Source organism: Pinus tabuliformis, chromosome X (assembly GCF_031772625.1).
Source record: "Pinus tabuliformis cultivar Carrire ecotype Pingquan chromosome X, CPIR1, whole genome shotgun sequence".
In the NCBI taxonomy this organism is placed as follows: domain Eukaryota; kingdom Viridiplantae; phylum Streptophyta; class Pinopsida; order Pinales; family Pinaceae; genus Pinus; species Pinus tabuliformis.
The window spans coordinates 1282115228-1282134063 of record NC_142308.1 but is presented as its reverse complement, the minus strand read 5'-3'; the positions used below and the strand labels follow the sequence as shown (position 1 = coordinate 1282134063).

General features: G+C 39.8%; 1 pseudogene; it reads left to right on the top strand.

Moving 5' to 3' along the window:
- Nucleotides 1-262: 262 nt before the first annotated feature.
- Nucleotides 263-18836, top strand: part of LOC149144727 (WD repeat-containing protein LWD1-like) — a 70115-nt pseudogene continuing 51541 nt past the window's right edge.

Genomic DNA, 18836 nt, shown 5'->3' with positions numbered 1-18836 from the left:
TGTTTGTTCAAAAATAATTTGAATAGAAGGCCAAACATCATTGATAGAATCAATGATGTTGGCCCAAAGAATTTCTTTCATATCTCCCAATGGCTCTTGTAATGTTAAGTCCTTTTCAAGGGCTTTTATCCTGTCTACCATCCTTTGGTTTTTCTCAGCTTCTTCCTTTTGCTATATTTGTGCAAGTTTACAATTGGTCTCTAAACTTGTCACTTGTTCTCTGAGTTTCTTGAGCTCAGTGGCTTGGATGCTCATTTCTTACATGGCCTTGATCAACTCAGCAGTCTGTTCTGTTGGTGTCCCTGTGCTTGTCGATGTACCTGTACCTACTGAAGTACCTGTTACTGGCAACGCTATAGCTGGTGGAAGTGTAGGTGCCAAGGCAGCTACCAAGGTGGAGGGAATTGTTGTCGAAACTGTAGGTATTACAGTCTGGGGAGTGGTAGCCAACTCACTCTGCTTGGACTGTATCAAATTATCCAATTATTTTTCAGTTTCCTTCAATTGGTCATTCAACTTAAGGACTAGGTCCATAAGCTCTTCATCCTTCTATGTTTCCAACACTTTAGCTATTTAAGGATGATGTAGAGGAGGAATTTTAAGTTGCTTCTTTAGTGCAGCTATGTTATCGTTTTTCTTCTTTATAAGCTTCTTTGCAGCTTTCACATCCTTGGGATCATGTCCCAACTCTATGACCAAGTCCTCTAAGGAATTTATTCTAGTGTCTTTGGCTTGTGAAAAGGCCTTCTTCAACTATAATTGTGTTGATATATTATTCAGCGAATTCTGGAGTTAGTGGGATGCAATTTCTTTGTTGGTTAAAGTGGAGTAGACCATTTCACCAGTTTTCTTATGTAACTCAATTTGGTCAATAGGATGGATATCCTTTGCCAATACTTCAAAATCTGTCTTTGGGTAATCTGCCATTGATTTAGGTTGCTTTTTGGTTGACTTCAGAAAACTCATCTGCATTTCACCTTCTTTTATATCAAAGGCTGGCATTAGCCTTGTTTGGTTTGTTCAAGCCATCTTTAGATAATGTGCATAGCTTTGCACCTTTAGCCTTTCATTCCTTGCTTTAATTTCTTTATACTTTTCTTTAATATCTTGGCTCTGTCCAGTAGGAGCCCTGAAGGAGGATACTTCCATACTCTGTTTCCTTTCCAACATTTGAGTCTGTGAGGTGGAAGGTTCTTGTGTCCCTCCTAAAGGAGTGGTATGCATACTTTGTCCTTTCTGCTTCTGAAGTCCCTGTTGTTTCCTCAGTGTATTCCTGCTCTAAATACGGATTCAACTTTTGCCTATTAGCATAGGTTTGGGCAACAGGCCTGCTGGAAGGAGTGGCCTCCTCTCTGTCTCTCTTGAGGTTCCTCTCCTCATTTAGAGGATTCTGTAAAATAGGAGGATTGCTCATGATTTGTTCAGGTTGAGCAAGTTCCTTTGAAATTTTACGTTGTTCAGATTCTTTTGGTTGTTCTGAAAGCTCTGCTTGCTTTGATGGTCCTGCTTGTTTTGATGGCCATGCTTCTGCTATTTGCCCACTGTGTCCCTGCAATTGTCTTTAAGACTGAGACTCTCCTGACTCCTGTAAAAGGGAATCCTCATCAGGTCTTTTGTCTAAGTCTATCAATACATTATCAACAACAACCTTTGTGCTATCTCGATCTATCAAAGTATTTTCCACCCACTCAAATTGATTAGCATATTGTTCAATTTCAAGGATTCTATGGTGGATGTAAGGAGATAGTTTATTCTTCTATCTCCTATTACAAATGAAATCTAAGGGGTCATAATTCCATATAAAGCTCTGTTTTAGTTTCAACCTTCGGAAGATTTCCTCTACTTCCTTTCCTGTTTCCCTACTATTACAAATAAATGGGCCCAGCTAATCCTTTATCTTAAGTTGGGCTTTCTTCTTGGCTATCACAAAGTGCACCTCATCTGAATTGATCATTTTCCTGTAGTACTCCAGAGCAAACAATCATAGGGAGGTATCTAAGCAGTTTGTAGGCAGCCAGCTCACATCCATAGATTATAATTTCAGTGTGGTTTTGGTACAAGTACCAAACCCCCACTTTATATTGCGTTGACAACTGTAGGACCCTCCTGATGTCTGCACTGATTCTGGGGGGAGGGTTTCCTAGTAGCATAGTTGTCACAGGGTACATAAAGAGGTCTATGAAATCTGTATAAGAGTATTGAGAATCAAATTGATGGATCAATGTAGTCCAGAAGATCACTGATCTAGGGTTACCTTTGGTATCAAGCTTTTGGAGGGCAATTGGAAATCTATCAGCCTGGTAATACATGAATAAATGATACATAACTAAAGAATACTTTAACACTCTTTCATTTTCCAACCTCATGAATTGATCATGCATTTTGTCGGCAATAAACTTGGCATAGTCAAACATGATGGCTGGTGGTTGGCCAGGAGAGTAAATGGACATAAAATATATTATGATTTCATCAACAAATTCACTAGTGATATAGCCTAGCACACTGGATATCATGTCTATGATGTCTTGGCCAAGGTTGGAGAAAATAGTCCACAGATAAGGGGGAGAGTCCTTTAGGGTGTACTGTTCTTCTCTAATGAAGGTCTGGAATAATTGATCCAGTTTGATTGATGTGAGGGTAGGATACCTATTCAGCATATCTCCAATGGAAAGAGGAGTCAGGTTTTAGCTTAGTTGCAATTGCAACATCTCGTTAATAGATTCTGCAGTGATTGTAGATAGAACAGACTAGTCAGGGGTTTTTACTGCCCTTTGGATAGGATCATAGTTCATGTGGCAGTAATGTACAATCTCTGGGAATATATGCACTATGGGGAACTGGTACTTGGGTAATCCTGATTCCTAAAGTCCAATGGAGTTTTCATGGTTCAGGTGCTGGTCTCTGTACTTGTAGAATAGTTTCAAAGGTGATTTTAAGACAGAAGTATCTTTAATCTGGAAATCTTTGTCTGCAAGTGGGAGATGTTCTGAATCCCTGTGAGGAATCATGATTGGCATGATATTTAGTGCAATTGGGGCATCCATCCTTGGTTCTTGTTGATTCAAGGATGGGGGCAAAGGGTTTTCATGCAATTGGGAAAAATTGGTCTATTTCGGAGTATTTTAGGATCACCAGGCGGCTCAATTTACTAAATTACTTAATACTTAAAGCAATTCAGTTCAGGTTCGGCAAGAAAATAGGGCTTCTCAGTGGAAATGGGGTAAATACCTGGTTTCTGCTTTCGAATGGAGTAATGGTGACTGTGCACTATTTGTAGGAAGCACATGGGTCTGCAAGGTGGTCTGGAGTTCAGCAGCTTTGGTAAGTTGACGGTTGGTAGTAGGTTGACATTTGAACGTACTCTGTGCTTTGCATGGAAGTCAGAATGTTCTTTTTCATGATAAAACGAAAAAACTATAAGTTTTTTGGTTTTATGCGTAAATTCAATGACTTTGGCGGGTACATTGGGAAAAGGATAGTTGGCGCCAATGGGGATGTGACATTTTGGCATGTAGCGGAGGTGGTAAGCGGAATCCATCGCACTGCTTTTTGGGATAAGTGGTTTTGGGGGGAGGTCGCCCGATGCCATTCATCGGGTGCCATGTAGCGTTGGGGTGAATAGTGAAACCACTCACATTGGGCAGGTAAAGGTCGGCCTTCAAAGGATGCCTAATATGAAAGTAGACCATTGGATCTGAAGGGGTCAGATCGCACGGTGGTCGGGGCTATGATTTTATCAGAGATTTAATGGAGGGGTGCGACGGGGTTTTAATGAGCGGAAGGGTTACTTAAATGTGGATTAGGGAGGTTTAATGATGTCGGGAGTGATTTGATTGGCAGGGACAGATTTAATTAATCATTGATTGACTAATTACTCTTTTTATTCAGTGGAGGGTTATGGTTCTTAATTGGTCGTTGATTGACTAATTAATCCATTTAATACTTTATCAATAAGTTTTATGTTTCAAACCTTGAGGCCAAAATATTTATCATATGGGATTTAGTAAAATATACGGGGAAGGGTTTATCTTTAGGATTTAATAAATATAATTAAAATTAAAAGTTAATATGAAATGAAAGTGGAAAAGTGGACTTAGTGCTAAGTATAATGTGTTTGAAATTTATTTACATATTCGCATAAAACATTATAAGTTATGCTAAACGCGCATTTGTGGGTTTTTGTGAAAAGGGGTTCTGTATGGGGGTGTTACAGGGAAAAGTGTCTACACAAAACTGCTTATCCCACTAAGGTGTGATAGCTACCTTAGAAACAAACAAAGTAAAGCTACTTTCATTTTTCCTTTATGAAGTATAGATAAGAGAAGAACGAAGAAGACCAACCTCTGTCTTGTGCTAATCTCCTAGTTCGATTCCTCTCTCTCTCTTGATAGTCTTTCGCTACTTGTTCCCTTGCACGCCCAGCTTCACAAAGTACCTGTAAGATCACAGTAGCATAGCACTATACAAGAACATGGATCTATAATCATAAACAATCTAGGATCAGATGTAAACTGACCATACAAATGCAGCAGACATGAATGACACAAGAGTATGGAGGAAAACTTGAATAGCTTTTATTGATAAACAAGAAAGAGCCAAGGGGAGTTACTACTAGTTGTTCTGACCCAGCATCATCCTCTCAGCAAGGAAGCCCCTCTTCACCTCATACAAAGCTTAGATCACCCAACAATCTGATGTTGTCTCAAGAAACCAACAGCAATTCCTTACAATATGCAAAATTCCAGCCTCCGGATCTCTAGGATGAGGGATCCATATATAGATATCTGTAAGGGAGATGAGTCAGCTTGTGTTTTGATTAGTTTCTTCCCTCTGATAGTCCTTGCTTCCACTTGGAGATTGATGATCTCTTACTCATCCTTGGTCGAATTCAGAGAGGCAAGTGTCACAGGAGAAGTTTCTGGAAGTTTCCATGCCTCTCCACCTCGCGGAATGACACTGCCATTTGTCACTTCTCGCCCATCGCACCCCATAGAAGGGCTTTTTGAAATGCAACGCACCCACATAGTGTGTTTAGGTGAGATGCAACGCACTTTGCCTATGGAGCAGCTGAAATGATCCTGTTTTGACCAGTTATGAGCAGTTTTTCATGGAGAACTTCTGGGAGAAGCTGTAATCAGTTGACCTTGTTCCTTTAGGGGTTAGAACAACACTTTTAGGGACTTAGGAGCCCTTGGTTTATGGACATTTCATGCCTGGGGTTGTAGCGCCCAAAAATATCTATAACAGTTGCCCCCTAAAGCATGAGGTCGTTAATCTTTTGATGTCGGGTGAAATGCTTTATTATGAGGATCCAAAGTTCTTTCAAGCTGGGAGGAGACCTGTAATAAGATACAATATAATACATTATCTTCATAATATTTTAATGATCTAGCTAAGGCGGGCATTCCCATGCTTAGCTTTATAAATTCATTTTCATGTACATAGGACAGATAATCGTCTGAGTGTAGACTGATGGTTCTAGTAGAGCCATCATCCCTTTGATTGGATGATTATCTGTGCAGCAATGATGTACATTTGATGTCTTTATTTCCCTGAATATATATCGCAGCCTGGATGGATGAAACTAGATCCGGGGTCTTCAATCTCGTTTGATCTTCACTCGAAGTACAAGTCGATCCATGTGAGAGATGTTCTGGAGTTGAACATGGAAAGACATTGCCTGATTACCAGCGAATGATGTAAGCTGTTAATAGGCGCGAGAGGAATCACCGATAATGATAATGACCCTCAAGTTACTGCAGTACAATTCACGTGGTGTGAATAAAGGACTTGGCATCGAACACCACACAAAATCTTTCGGTCGAAGGCCATTGATGTAAACCTATCGCCGGAAGTGAGAAACTTGCCATTGAGGCATGCAAGCTTCAAAGTACTGAACGGGGTGTTCCTAGATCGACTTCTTGGATAATGAGCTGATGTCGACAAGAAGCGATCCGTCACAGGAGGGCCTTAATGAATCCCACATCAATGACACGGAATGGAGCAAATGATTTTAATGGAGGTGAAAACGATCTGATGACATACGGTTCAGGGTGGCGGTCATGAAAGAATGGAGTATGAATGTATTGTAGCGGGTGAGATACAGGTGAATTCTCTGAATGACTTCTCTTGAACATATCGGCGACACTGACATGATGGATTGGTAGTTTTACCCCAAATGAGGATGGTGTGATGGGACCATGGTGATGTGGCCGGTGAATGAAACAACCCAACCCGACTTGGATGTGGAGTGGAAGTGTCATGTTCAAGAGCGACTTGCTACCAACAAAGTTTCTTCAAGTTTTCTTCCCAATTTTCCCCAGTCATTGTTGATCAGTACCTCTTTATTTTTTTCAATCTTGAGGAGGATAACATATGCTTGTTCTATAATTTGCCCTTCGGGCAAACCCATGGCTATGTTTTCACGAGCCTAGCGATAGTGAAACTCGTTCTTGTCTGCTATGGACAAGTTTGTCGCTATTAAGTTTTAACGAGTTTAACGACAAAGATAACTCGGTTCTTTTCAATTTTAGAGAGTCTGAAAAGGAACGTAAAGGAAACTCAAAAATTCCTTTTTCATCATCTAATCCCTTAAGTCCTAAAAAGTATAAAACAATACAGAAGGGATGAATTTTCGATACTTTTAACGAGCCGAACAAAACAAGCGCTCGATCTTTTTGTGTAATAATCCCTCAGGTCCAAAAAGATTAAAATCTAAAGGAGGGATAGCACTTCTGGTCCCTTTAACGAGCTGGAGAGGCCAATGGCTCGGCAATCTTTTCATATTTTACGAGTTAGTTGAAAAGAGATTAAAGGAGACTCATCTTTTGAGGAACGAGTGATAAAATTGGGTAACAGCTGATTCCAGGTAAGGTTTGGAATGTTCCAATCATGGCAGTGTTACAAGGATGGCTATTGAGATCACTCTTCGCAGCTGTTCCTCAAAAGGGGTAAACAATCAAATGGAGGTGAACAGTCGGACAATACAGAGTGGAGGTGATGATGAGAACACGACCAAGGCTTTTAAAGGCTCAAGTACTTCATTCACGATGGTTATTTACCAGGAAATAGTTCATTTTTTAGTGAGCTTAAAAGCAGGGGGAAACATTTGCTCATGGCTTATGTTTATTTTTTAACGAGCTTGAACTATGCGCTAAAACTGCTCGATTAATCCAGTCGTATAATAGGAATGTCCCATTTAAAACGACAATTTTTAGAGTATTGCCCCACATCCTTTCATTATGCAAGTTACGAAACGACCAATCCTACGAGTTTAAAGGGTTAGAGGACCTACAAATTTAAAAAATAAATAGTTGCTCTTCGCTTGCATGCCAAAAGGTTTGCATGACCCTAGGTATAAAATAAAGTTTCAAGGCCACCTTTTGTTCAAACCGACAAAACATTTGTTTTATCAGGAAAGGTATACCTCTTTCAGGTTACCCAAAGATTGTTCTATTCACAGCACAAACAAAACACTTCTTCGGCGATGTCTATCGAAATAGACAAAGGTGAGTGGAGGAGGCTACTCCACTTACGTAAATTTGACAACAGAATCTTGTTCCAGAATAACTCCCTCTTCCAATCACAAACGGGAGTACAGACCAGTCATATATCTCTCGAGGAAACCTATCCTATACCCGAAGTTTTCCTACCGAAGCAGACCAGGGTGCATGCCCCCTGGGTTTCAGTCATGTCCCCCCGAATAACTCGCACTCATCGGGTGGGCGGACTGGGGATTGATGAGACATTCCTTGTGTGAAAAGACCATTTAGGGATGGTATATGACTATTTGCTATGCGTGATCCGGGAAATGAAAGCTGTTCCACGAGCTTGACCACTCTTCCTTCGTGCGGAAAACATATTACTCTAAAGAGTGAGGAGACAATGGCTCCCATGCAATAAATATAGTCTCGTCCAAGGAGTAGATTATAATCCAGGGGTCCTTGAACTACCATTACGTTCATGTGAAAAAATTTTCCTCTCAATGTTATCGGCACATTGGGAAGGATCCCTAACGGTCGACTGGTTCCTTTGTCAAAGCCTGTTAGATTTCTCATCTCAGGCAAAAGCGATGGAGAACCAAGCGCTTTCCAAGCAGTCGAGGAAAGGATACTCACAGAAGCCCCTTCATCTATGATGGTACCGGCCATAACCATTCTATATACTTGAGCAATAATTTGGAATGGTACACTAGCCGGTAAACGGGGTCTGCCTAGTTGATTCCAGTCGAAGGAAACAACTAGGTTGCTTGGAGGTGGGACCAAATAGACGGCCGGGTATGACTCTGATGAACTTCCTTCCTGCGGTAAAGGAATGGGTAAATTTCCCCCATGTTCATTGAAGTCTGTGCTTACGAAAAGAATTTGGACAGTGTCATCTTTATTCTCTTCTGTGACTGTATTATCTGAAGATAGAACCTCTAAAGGCAAGACCAAGTCAACTGCCGCCTCGACCTTTTAACTTTCGTCTGGTATGGGTTCAGATGGTTTGTCTTCAATGATAGATGCTTCGGCCGACCACCTGGGCGGGTCAGCCTGCTTTTCAACTAGTGACGGACTCGGCAAGAGTTTTTTATATCCTGGAGGAAGTCGTAACGGTGAAACCGGAAGATCGTCCAAAACTCTTTTAGCCTCGTCTAAGAAGGGACAACGGTGGATGGCATGGTTGCCTTCGCACAGTTTACAAGGAAATATATATTTTCCTTTTTGTCCTGGGGCTTCACTTTCACTAGTCGACGGTGTGTTTTCAACATGATCATCAGAGGTTGACGACACTGGGTTGTGCAAACGAGGAGACCAGTCCCTTAAGATCCGAGGGATGCAAGGACAATCTCTGTGGTAGTGGACTCCTTTACAAATGACACATGGCGATTTAGGCCTGGTCGGTGCAGTGTGTGGATTTTCGCTAGACGACGCTTGGTTGCCCCCCTTCACTTTGAGCTCCTTCTTCTTCTTCTCTTTCTTCTTCTTTTCTTTCTTCTTCTCAGGTACTTGATTTTTGGCTTTACCAACCCCATCAAGCAAAGAAGAAGGAAGAGAGGAAGAATCAGAGGAAGTAGAAGGTTGGTGGGTAACTCGGGATTCGTCTAGTTGCTGACTCGACTGTTCAGGAATTGCGGTGTTCTGAACGACAGAGGTCGAGAAGAGCCATACAGGCAAGCCGATTTTCAATCCTAGAAATGACAATGTGGCCATATGGGGTGCACCAACATCTCCCCAAGAGGAGAAAGGACTAGGATTTCGTCCAAGGGGAATTACTTGGTTGGTGGGTTCCATTTTCTCAACCTAAGATCAACGTAGGAAAGGGTGATAATTATTCCATTTAAAATAAATTTTAGACGCTTTGACACAACTTGTTTTTTCAATTTTTAAGAGTCGAGAAAAAACAAAAGATGACTCTAGTCGCCTTCGATTTTTAATGAGCATGAAGTGACAAGTGCTCAGATGGACCTTTTCTGTTAAGGAGTCTGAAAAGGAACGAAAGGGACTGCTCTAGAAATCTAGGTAGAGGGATTACCAAACCAATCGCAAAACTGCAGAATCATTTTTACGGTACGGAAGTCAATCCTCCTGAATGCTGTGTTCAATGCATTTCGATAGATAGGGTGGCAGACACGGCTTCCTATGGATAAAGGATTAAGCCTATTGTGGTATCCCAAAATATACTCGACGGTACGTGGGAGCACAAGTCCGTACTGGCACTTTTCGTCTCAAAGTGGAGGAATCACCCAACCATCAGTGAGAACAACAGTTACCAGGTTTTACGACGCCAGAATACGTCTCTAGCCTAGACTTCTAAATGTTGTGCGTTAGGTTCCAAAGCGTTGTTAGATTCATTGAATTTATTTTATAGTTGATCTTGTTTATGAAGTTTGCCTTTCAGGTTCACCGCGAGATGTATATGTGTAATTCTTAAAATGCAATCTAAGATGATAAACAATCTTTTATCTTCTTTGTGCAATGAAAATCCTAGCTACTAAGGAAAGAGAGACAGTATTCTTTTACAAAGAGCAAAGAGAACACTCTAAATGCACTTTCCTAAATCAAACCAATCAAACAATCTAAATGCAAATGCACATGCATGTATTTGTTTTCGGCTTTCTTAGTATGTGAATGGAGAAAAGAAAGCTAATGCACAAATCTGAGTTACTTTTCAAGCGACAACTATCAACAAGTTTCTTTTCGAAATCAAAAATGGAGGCAATCACAACATTTTACGATTTAGAAATGAATACTTGCTTTCGACACTAGAAAAATTACAAATTCATACCAAATACAATAGTAACAGGATAATCGACTATCTACAGCAAGCAAACTCTTTCCTATGACTGAAAACGACACTTGCGACGCTTTCAAATCAAAGGACGACAGTACGATTACGTTACTTTTGCAAAGGAGAACTGAAAATGACTCAACAAATACACAAAAACATTTACAGTTCTTTCGTACAAAGGAGGCGGAATAACAGCAAGGAAAAGGGGTTTCAAACAGAGATATACTGATCACAGGCAGCAAAATTCATGAATAGAACTGGAAAGAATGAATCACAGAAACCAAAACTGGACAATGCCTAGTCTGATCAGCGCACCTGTAACACAGGGAATTTGAAATGCAGCGCACCTACTACACTCAGGAAGTGCGTTGAATTTCAGATTCACAGTACAATACCTGCGCTGGGCCAGAGACAAGACTTGGCTTGGGTTCCGGGTCACAGTTTGCAGTTCAGTTCATGTGTTTTGGCCGAGCAAATGGTAATCAGTAATGCAACAATCGGGGGTAGATCTAAAGAGGATCTAAGAGCTATCACAAGGGCAATCAGAGAGTTTGTAAATCAGTTGTTTAATTTATAAAAAAATCCCATAGATTGACTGAAGCGACATTTATCTACTTTGCATTTGCATAGCAAATGCAGTTCGAAAGCTACCTGGCTCGACTTCAAGCTCTGTCTATAAGTTTATAAAATAGACAACAAGGAAGATAAACAAACAAACTAATTCGTCCCTAGCGGAGTCGCCATTTTGTTACAGGGAAAAGTGTCTACACAGAACTGCTTATCCCACTAAGGTGTGATAGCTACCTTAGAAACAAACAAAGTAAAGCTACTTTCGTTTTTCCTTTATGAAGTATAGATGAGAGAAGAACGAAGAAGACCAACCTTTGTCTTGCGCTAATCTCCTAGTTCGGTTCCTCTCTCTCTTGATAGTCTTTCACTACTTGTTCCCTTGCACGCCCAGCTTCACAAAGTACCTATAAGATCACAGTAGCATAGCACTATACAAGAACATGGATCTATAATCATAAACAATCTAGGATCAGATGTAAATTGACCATACAAATGCAGCAAACATGAATGACACAAGAGTATGGAGGAAAACTTGAATAGCTTTTATTGATAAACAAGAAAGAGCCAAGGGAGTTACAACCAGTTGTTCTGACCCAGCATCATCCTCTCAGCAAGGAAGCCCCTCTTCACCTCATACAAAGCTTAGATCACCCAACAATCTGATGTTGTCTCAAGAAACCAACAACAATTCCTTACAATATGCAAAATTCCAGCCTCCGGATCTCTGGGATGAGGGATCCATATATATATATATATATATATATATATATATATATATATATATATATATATATATATCTCTGTAAGGGAGATGAGTCAGCTTGTGTTTTGATTAGTGTCTTCCCTCTGATAGTCCTTGCTTCCACTTGGAGATTGATGATCTCTTACTCATCCTTGGTCGAATTCAGAGAGGCAAGTGTCACAGGAGAAGTTTCTGGAAGTTTCCATGCTTCTCCACCTCGTGGAATGACACTGCCATTTGTCACTTCTCGCCCATCGCACCCCATAGAAGGGATTTTTGAAATGCAACGCACCCACACAGTGTGTTTAGGTGAGATGCAACGCACTTTGCCTATGGAGCAGCTGAAATGATCCTGTTTTGACCAGTTCTAAGCAGTTTTTCATGGAGAACTTCTGGGAGAAGCTGTAATCAGTTGACCTTGTTCCTTTAGGGGTTAGAAAAACACTTTTAGGGACTTAGGAGCCCTTGGTTTATGGACATTTCATACCTAGGGTTGTAGTGCCCAAAAATGTCTATAACAGGGGGTAATTACTTTCCCTAGGTAAATGGTGATTTTACCTTAGGAAAAGGGATGTTTTAGATAAAATGAATGAATTATGGAGGGGTGAATGTTGGTAAGGGGCCTTTAGTACTTAGACCCTATAAGTTATTGGGCCGATGGTCCGGTCCCTCCAGAATTCAGAGAAATGCTCTGAGCCCCTTTAACTTAAGGTTTTAGGTACTTTTGACATTTCTTATGGGAAATTAGTGAAATTAAAGGTGAAATGAATGGGGAAATTAATCATTTGACTTTGTACATGTTCATTTATCATCCATACCTTAGAAACTTGATGATGAAAGTAAATGATATGATTTTATCCTATCAATCACCATAATTTTGCAACCATGCAACTACTTACCCATCTACTCATCCTACCATTTTTTCTACTCTTTATTAGGGTGCACTTAAGTTGGCAAACCCTTATCAAAACATTTTTCTTTTCTTTTACAATAGAACTCTATCTAAGGCTATCCTTATTACATCCAAGGGCTCAGATTAAACTGTTGAGCTCCTTTTATTTACTCTACCTATCTACTTATCTGCCAAGATTAAATAGTTTGGTCATATTTTATTCTCTATCTCTAAGCATGAAATTCGAAACATGGAATAACAAAGATTAAACTGTTTGGTTACCATGTATTGTGGCATAAATAACAAGTTGCACACAATCATTATTGTACAAAAAGTACAAGAGCAGTGGCATTTGGACTTGCACACTTTCGTGGTCTTTTTCTTTTTCTGGGGTTCATTTTTCATCTTTTTTGACCTTTTTACTCTTTTTTTCCTTTGATTTTTCTTTCAGGACATACCCTCTTTACATTTTTTTATTTTTTTTATTTTTTGAATATGGAAAACATTTGCAGAAAGAAAAAGTATGTACATATTACAGTTTTGATCTCATCCATTTAAAAATTATGACACTTATTGGTATAGGAACATAACAATGGCCCCACTTGGGGATGGCATTTCCTGGTCAAATGTCAAGAACTAGTAGATAAATGGCCTTCTGAATTTTTGTGATTTTACTCTGCAACTTTCCTTTTACTTTGCTGCTTTATTGATATTTACTGATAGTGAAACTTTTGAAGCTTAGGGCCTTCTCTTCGGGCTTCAACTCCAAAATTTACCATCCAATCCACACTAAACTTTATGAAGGATATAATATGTACAAGTAATTAGTAAAATCAGTGACTGGGATCTATATAGTGCTTAAGCATTCGACCATTGACTAGTCCTCCTTCTACTTCTGCACCATCCAATTCCTTGAGAAAATAAGCATTATTACCTCTAAAAGCATAAATAATGTAAGGACCTTTCCATAGGAAGTCAAACTTCCCATGTTTCCCTTTATCTTCCCTTCTTGAGTCCCATTTCAAGACTTTATCTCCTAGATAGAAATCTTCTGCCTTGGTTCTCTTGTCAAATTCTTTCTTGATTCTCTCCTACACAACTTGGGATCTGATGTACACTTCCTCCCTGGTTTGCTGCAAATGAATTGTCTGGTTGATCCTTCTCTAAATATCATTTAGCTCAACCTGTGCTTCTTGGAGTAATTTCATCACTGGAGTTCCCAAAGAAGATGGGAAAACAGCCTCCATTCCATAGACTAGCTGATAGGGACTGGTACCAATAGATTTCTTTGTGGTCAGCCTGTTTGCCCACAAGGCATTTAATAGTTTCTTCTTCCATGTCTTTTTATTATCTTCCAATAATTTTTTGATAATATTCATTAAGCTCTTATTGGATGACTCTACAAGTCCATTTCCATGGGGATGGTATGCTGTCGAGTGACCAAGTGTTATGTGATATTTGTTGCAGAGATCAATTCTCCTCTTTGATTTAAAGGTTGTTGCATTGTCTGTGATGATTTTGGTGGGGAAACTAACTTTGGACAGAATGTTGGCCTCAAGAAAACCTATTATGACAGTGTCGGTGGCTTGTCTTGAGGGTATGGATTCTATCCACTTTGTAAAATAATCTGTGGCAGTTAAGATCCATCCATGTTGGGCAGAGGAATCGTGATGAATTTCACCAATGAAGTCAAGACCCCATTGTTGAAATGGTATTTCAATAGATATAGGTTTCAAAGGTAATGGCAATAATTTTATTTTCCCTTCAAAAATCTGACATTTGTGGCATGAGGTTACAAACTTCTTTACATCAACAAATAGAGTGGGCTAGTAAAAACCAGCCCTCAAGATCTTATCAGCTATTGTCTTCCAATAGATATGTCGCCCACAATCACCTGCATGAAACTCTTGCAGAATTTTATCAGATTCTTCCTTTAACAAACAATTCAGAAAGATGCCTTCATGATTTTTCCAAAATAAGGCATTGTCAATTATGCAAAACTTCAAATATTTCATTTTTAATAACCTACTTTTAGTCCTGGATAACTCTGGAGGAGCTTGAAGGTTTTTTAGAACGTATATAACGTCATCATACCATGGTGAATCTGTAAAGTCTTGGCTGATCTGTGGAGTCACCATCTCCTCTTTGTTATCCAGTACTGCAATGAAGTTTACGTCTAGGGCCTGGTAGTTTGATTCAGCCATGAGCTTGGCTAAACCTTGGCCTTTGAACAATTTTGTAGGTTTAATTTCTAAATCATACTCTAATATTGTAGCTATCCACTTTCCTCTCTTTCCATCAGGTCTATCCTATGTTAGGATGTCTTTGACTAAAGCATTTGGAACATAACCTACTATATGAGAATACAAGATATAAACTCTGAAATCTTTAATAGCTTTAACCAGAGCAAAAGCCTGCTTTTCCATTATATTATACTTTAAAGTTGCATCTCTCGGAGCTTTAATAAAGAAGGCTATTGGTTGTTCAAAACCCTGATCATTTTTCTGCAAGAGGACTGCAGCAATTGTGCGTTCTGAAGCAAAAGAAAATATAATGAACTCCCTATCAAACATGGGACTGATGAGAACTAGTGTTTGTGTCAAGGCCAGTTTTATATCTTCAAATGACTTTTTAGCCTCTAGAGTCCATTTAATAGTCGAATATTTCTTTAGCATGTTGTTTAGTAATCTAATTAACTCAGCTAAATTAGAGATAAATCTTCTGAAAAAGATTATTTTGCCTAAAAATGCTTGAAGTTATTTGATGTTCCTGGGATGTGGTATCTGCAGAATGGCTTCAATTCTGGTTGGGTCAATCTTGATACATCTTTAGGGATAATATGTCCTAATAATTTCCCCTCTTCCAGCCCAAATAAAGATTTTTTTAGGATTCAAAGAAATTCCATATTTTCTGCATTTAGTAAAAACCTGCCTAAGATGATCCAGGTGTTGTTGATCTGATTTGGAGAATACTGTGATATCATCAACGTATATTAGTAGGAATTCATGGATCTCTTTAGGAAATGCTATGTCCATTTCTCTTTGAAAGGTGGCCCCTGCAATTTTTAACCCAGATGGCATTTTCACATACATGAAAGTGCCCCATGGGGTAGTGAATGCAGTCTTTCCCTGATCATTTGGGTGGACTAGGATTTGGTTATAGCCAGAGAACCCATCTAGCAGTGAGATTCTGGTTGAACCTACTACCCTCTGTAATATGTGATCCATTTTAGGAAGAGGATAGGTATCCTTAAGCAAAACTTTATTCAAATTCCTGAGGTCAACACACAACCTGATTTCACTAGTTCTCTTTCTTGTAGGTACCAAATTAGAAACCCAGTCTGAGAACCTAATTGATGCAATAATCTTAGCTGTTAGAAAATTATATAATGGAACACATAAAATATTGCAGAGATATAAACACAGAAAACGCATAAAACAAGAGAGACACAGATATACATGGTTCACCCAATTTGGGCTATGTCCATGGAGAAATGGCCAGTCCTTCTTTTATTATATTATCCAGCAAACTGAAGAGATACAACCTACAGCAGATCTGTTGTAACTCCCTTTTCTCTCTCAATCTCCTCTCTCTTCCTCACTCAGAATACAGATCTACATAGACGCAATATAATTCCCTCATATATAGTGAGGGGTTTCCTTCTAGGGCAAAAATCCATAAACTAAACATAACTTCTACCATCAGATCATCTTCCTAATGAATGGCCCAGATTGACTAGAAATTACTTGACTTTTACAAGGCAATTTTACATCTATTTTTAGCTTCGGGGGCTCTGCCCCTGAAGCCCCTAGCCAGGAGGGATCAGCCCCCCCGAACCCTGCGGGGGGGACGAGTGCCCCCCACGTGGAGGGGTGTACAATATTCCTGGGGTATACATCCGACTGAGACCTTTGAATACAAAAGATAATTAGGCTCCACACCCAACAATCCCCACTTGGAGACTGATTATAGCAACTCCACCGTTTCTTCATTTGCTAGACAATGACTCCACTTTGGACCTGGTTGTTTCTCATCTTCTTCATAATACTCAAAGACCAATTGAAACTGAGCAGATTCTCAGTTTCTCCCTGGTCAAAACTTTTGTTAACATATCTGCAAGATTCTGGCTAGTGTGTATCTTTTCTAGCTTCAACTGTCCATCTTCCAATGCTGACCGTATGAAATGGTACTTGAGCTGTATATGTTTAATCTTGGAATGAAATGCAGAGTTCTTTGCAAGATGTATGGCATTCTGGTTGTCACTATATAACCTGCCCAGCTCTTGCTTCTTACCCAATTCATCCAGAAACCTTTGTAACCAAATCATTTCTTTACTAGCCTCTGTAGCAGCAACATACTCTGCTTCTATTGTTGAAAGTGAACAACACCTTGGATTTTTGAAACCCAACTGACAATTGTTCCACCTGTTAGAGTCGGTCTAGTATCCCTCCATCAGCGATCAAAGCTCTTTGCATTTGCATAAGTAGGTGTCTCATCAGTGTCATCTCATTGCATTCCATTAGGCATGCCATAACCCTGATGGAGGAGTTGGTGTCTTTATTCCCCTCTTGGCACTGCTGGATCAAGTTGTTTCAGTCAATAAACTCTTTTAAGGTTGCTTGTCTTGTCTTGAGGTCAAAAGTCCTAGGTCTAGGGTTTGGGTCCAATTTGTCTTTAAGGTCAGGTCTTTAAAAGTCAATAAATGCCCAGCAGGCCAGAGGGATGACTATCAAAGTGTTTCTTCAAAAGATTTCATCTTGTACAGCTAATTTTTACCTTGGATTTAAAAACCATGTTTTTAAATCCCAAGGTCATTTTCTCAAAGTTTTGTAAAAAGTTGTAAAAATTCAAAATTCTTTGAAAGTCAACATGCAGCCCTGGTCCCATTTGCCAAGATTCCTTAGAAGCTATCCCTGCAAAAAATTTCAAGAAAAACATCAATTCAACCAATTTCAGGACAAAAGGAAACCATAAAGTCAGCAGCATTCAAAGTTTGAAAAAGTGTCATGATAAACATTAGAAAGAGGGTTTGAAATGAAATTAATTTAAAACAAGACTATAAAGCCCCTTTCTCCCTCCATTTAGTCTTCATTGTGCCTCAAAGCAATAGAGAGAATCGTTTTGAAGAAAATTTGGGCGAGTTTGTCTAGTCTGCCTGCGCGCGACCCATTGAGACTGGCGCGCGACCCGTTGGGCGAGCGTGACCCGTCAGGCTGCCCATTCCAGTTCAGAAATTACACAGGCGCGACCCGTTGAGGGCGCGCGACCCGTTGGGCAGTGCGCGCGACCTGTTGGGAATTCCTCTGCCAAATTTCGCCAGTAAGCTGCTAAATAACCCCGGATTGCTTCAAGGTTGCAGGTAGGCCTCTCATCATTAAAATACATTGTTTGCCAAAGCTTGAAAAGCATGAGAATGTATTTTAAAGTCATCATTTTGAAATAATGAATCCAATGCATATTTGCTCAAGAAGGTCAAAGTGTTGGTTGAGCTAGGGTTTGTCTTGTTGTTTTCAAGGTTATCCTTTTCACCCCCACTTTTTCCCTACATCCTATTTCCACCTCCCTCATCATTTTTACTCAATCTTTCTACCAAAAATACCAAAAGACCTAAAACCCTACCCCTATTCCTAAAAATCAAGACTCTAATCCTAAACCCTGTTTCTCATAAAAACTTTGCAAATGATAATTGTGTGATGGGGTATATCATCATTCCTTCCCTTAAAATCCCTATTTCATATATTTTTCCCAATTTCCCTTAAAATTTTCCCTTCCCTAACATTTCCCTTGTGCTATTTGTCCCCTTGAAACAGCATTCAATAATTAAACAGCATATTTTTTAGCAGAAGCAGCAGTACATTCCAGCCTCTTTGCTCTCAAAACCATGTCAGAAACCGAGACCGAATATGAGCAAAGTGATGATCGTGAGTCAACTCTGGAGGTTGAGGTACAAAGGAGGCCTCACAGGGGTGGTAAGAGTGGTCACCATAAGAGAGAGGAGCCCACCTCTTTGACCGATTTGCAGGCTTGTCCAATTGCAGTCACATGTTTCCGCTATCTGTCATGTTATGAATTTTGTGAGAGGATCTCTCAAATCCAGCATCACAGGGAATTGGCCCGCTTGTTTGTTTTGCATTTGCATGATGGGCATGTGAACCTTGCAGGGGTGGATTTCACATTGACACCTGAGATGATTGCCCAAGCAACGGGGATACCTAATGTTGGAGAAGTGTGGAACAAGCGCAAACTGTTGGATAGATTTCAGTATGAGTCCTACATTAAACCTGCCTTTATGAGACACATGACTGGTGTAGTTCCTTTTAGATTTTTGAGGGATGAGTATGTTTCCTTGATGAGGCTTAT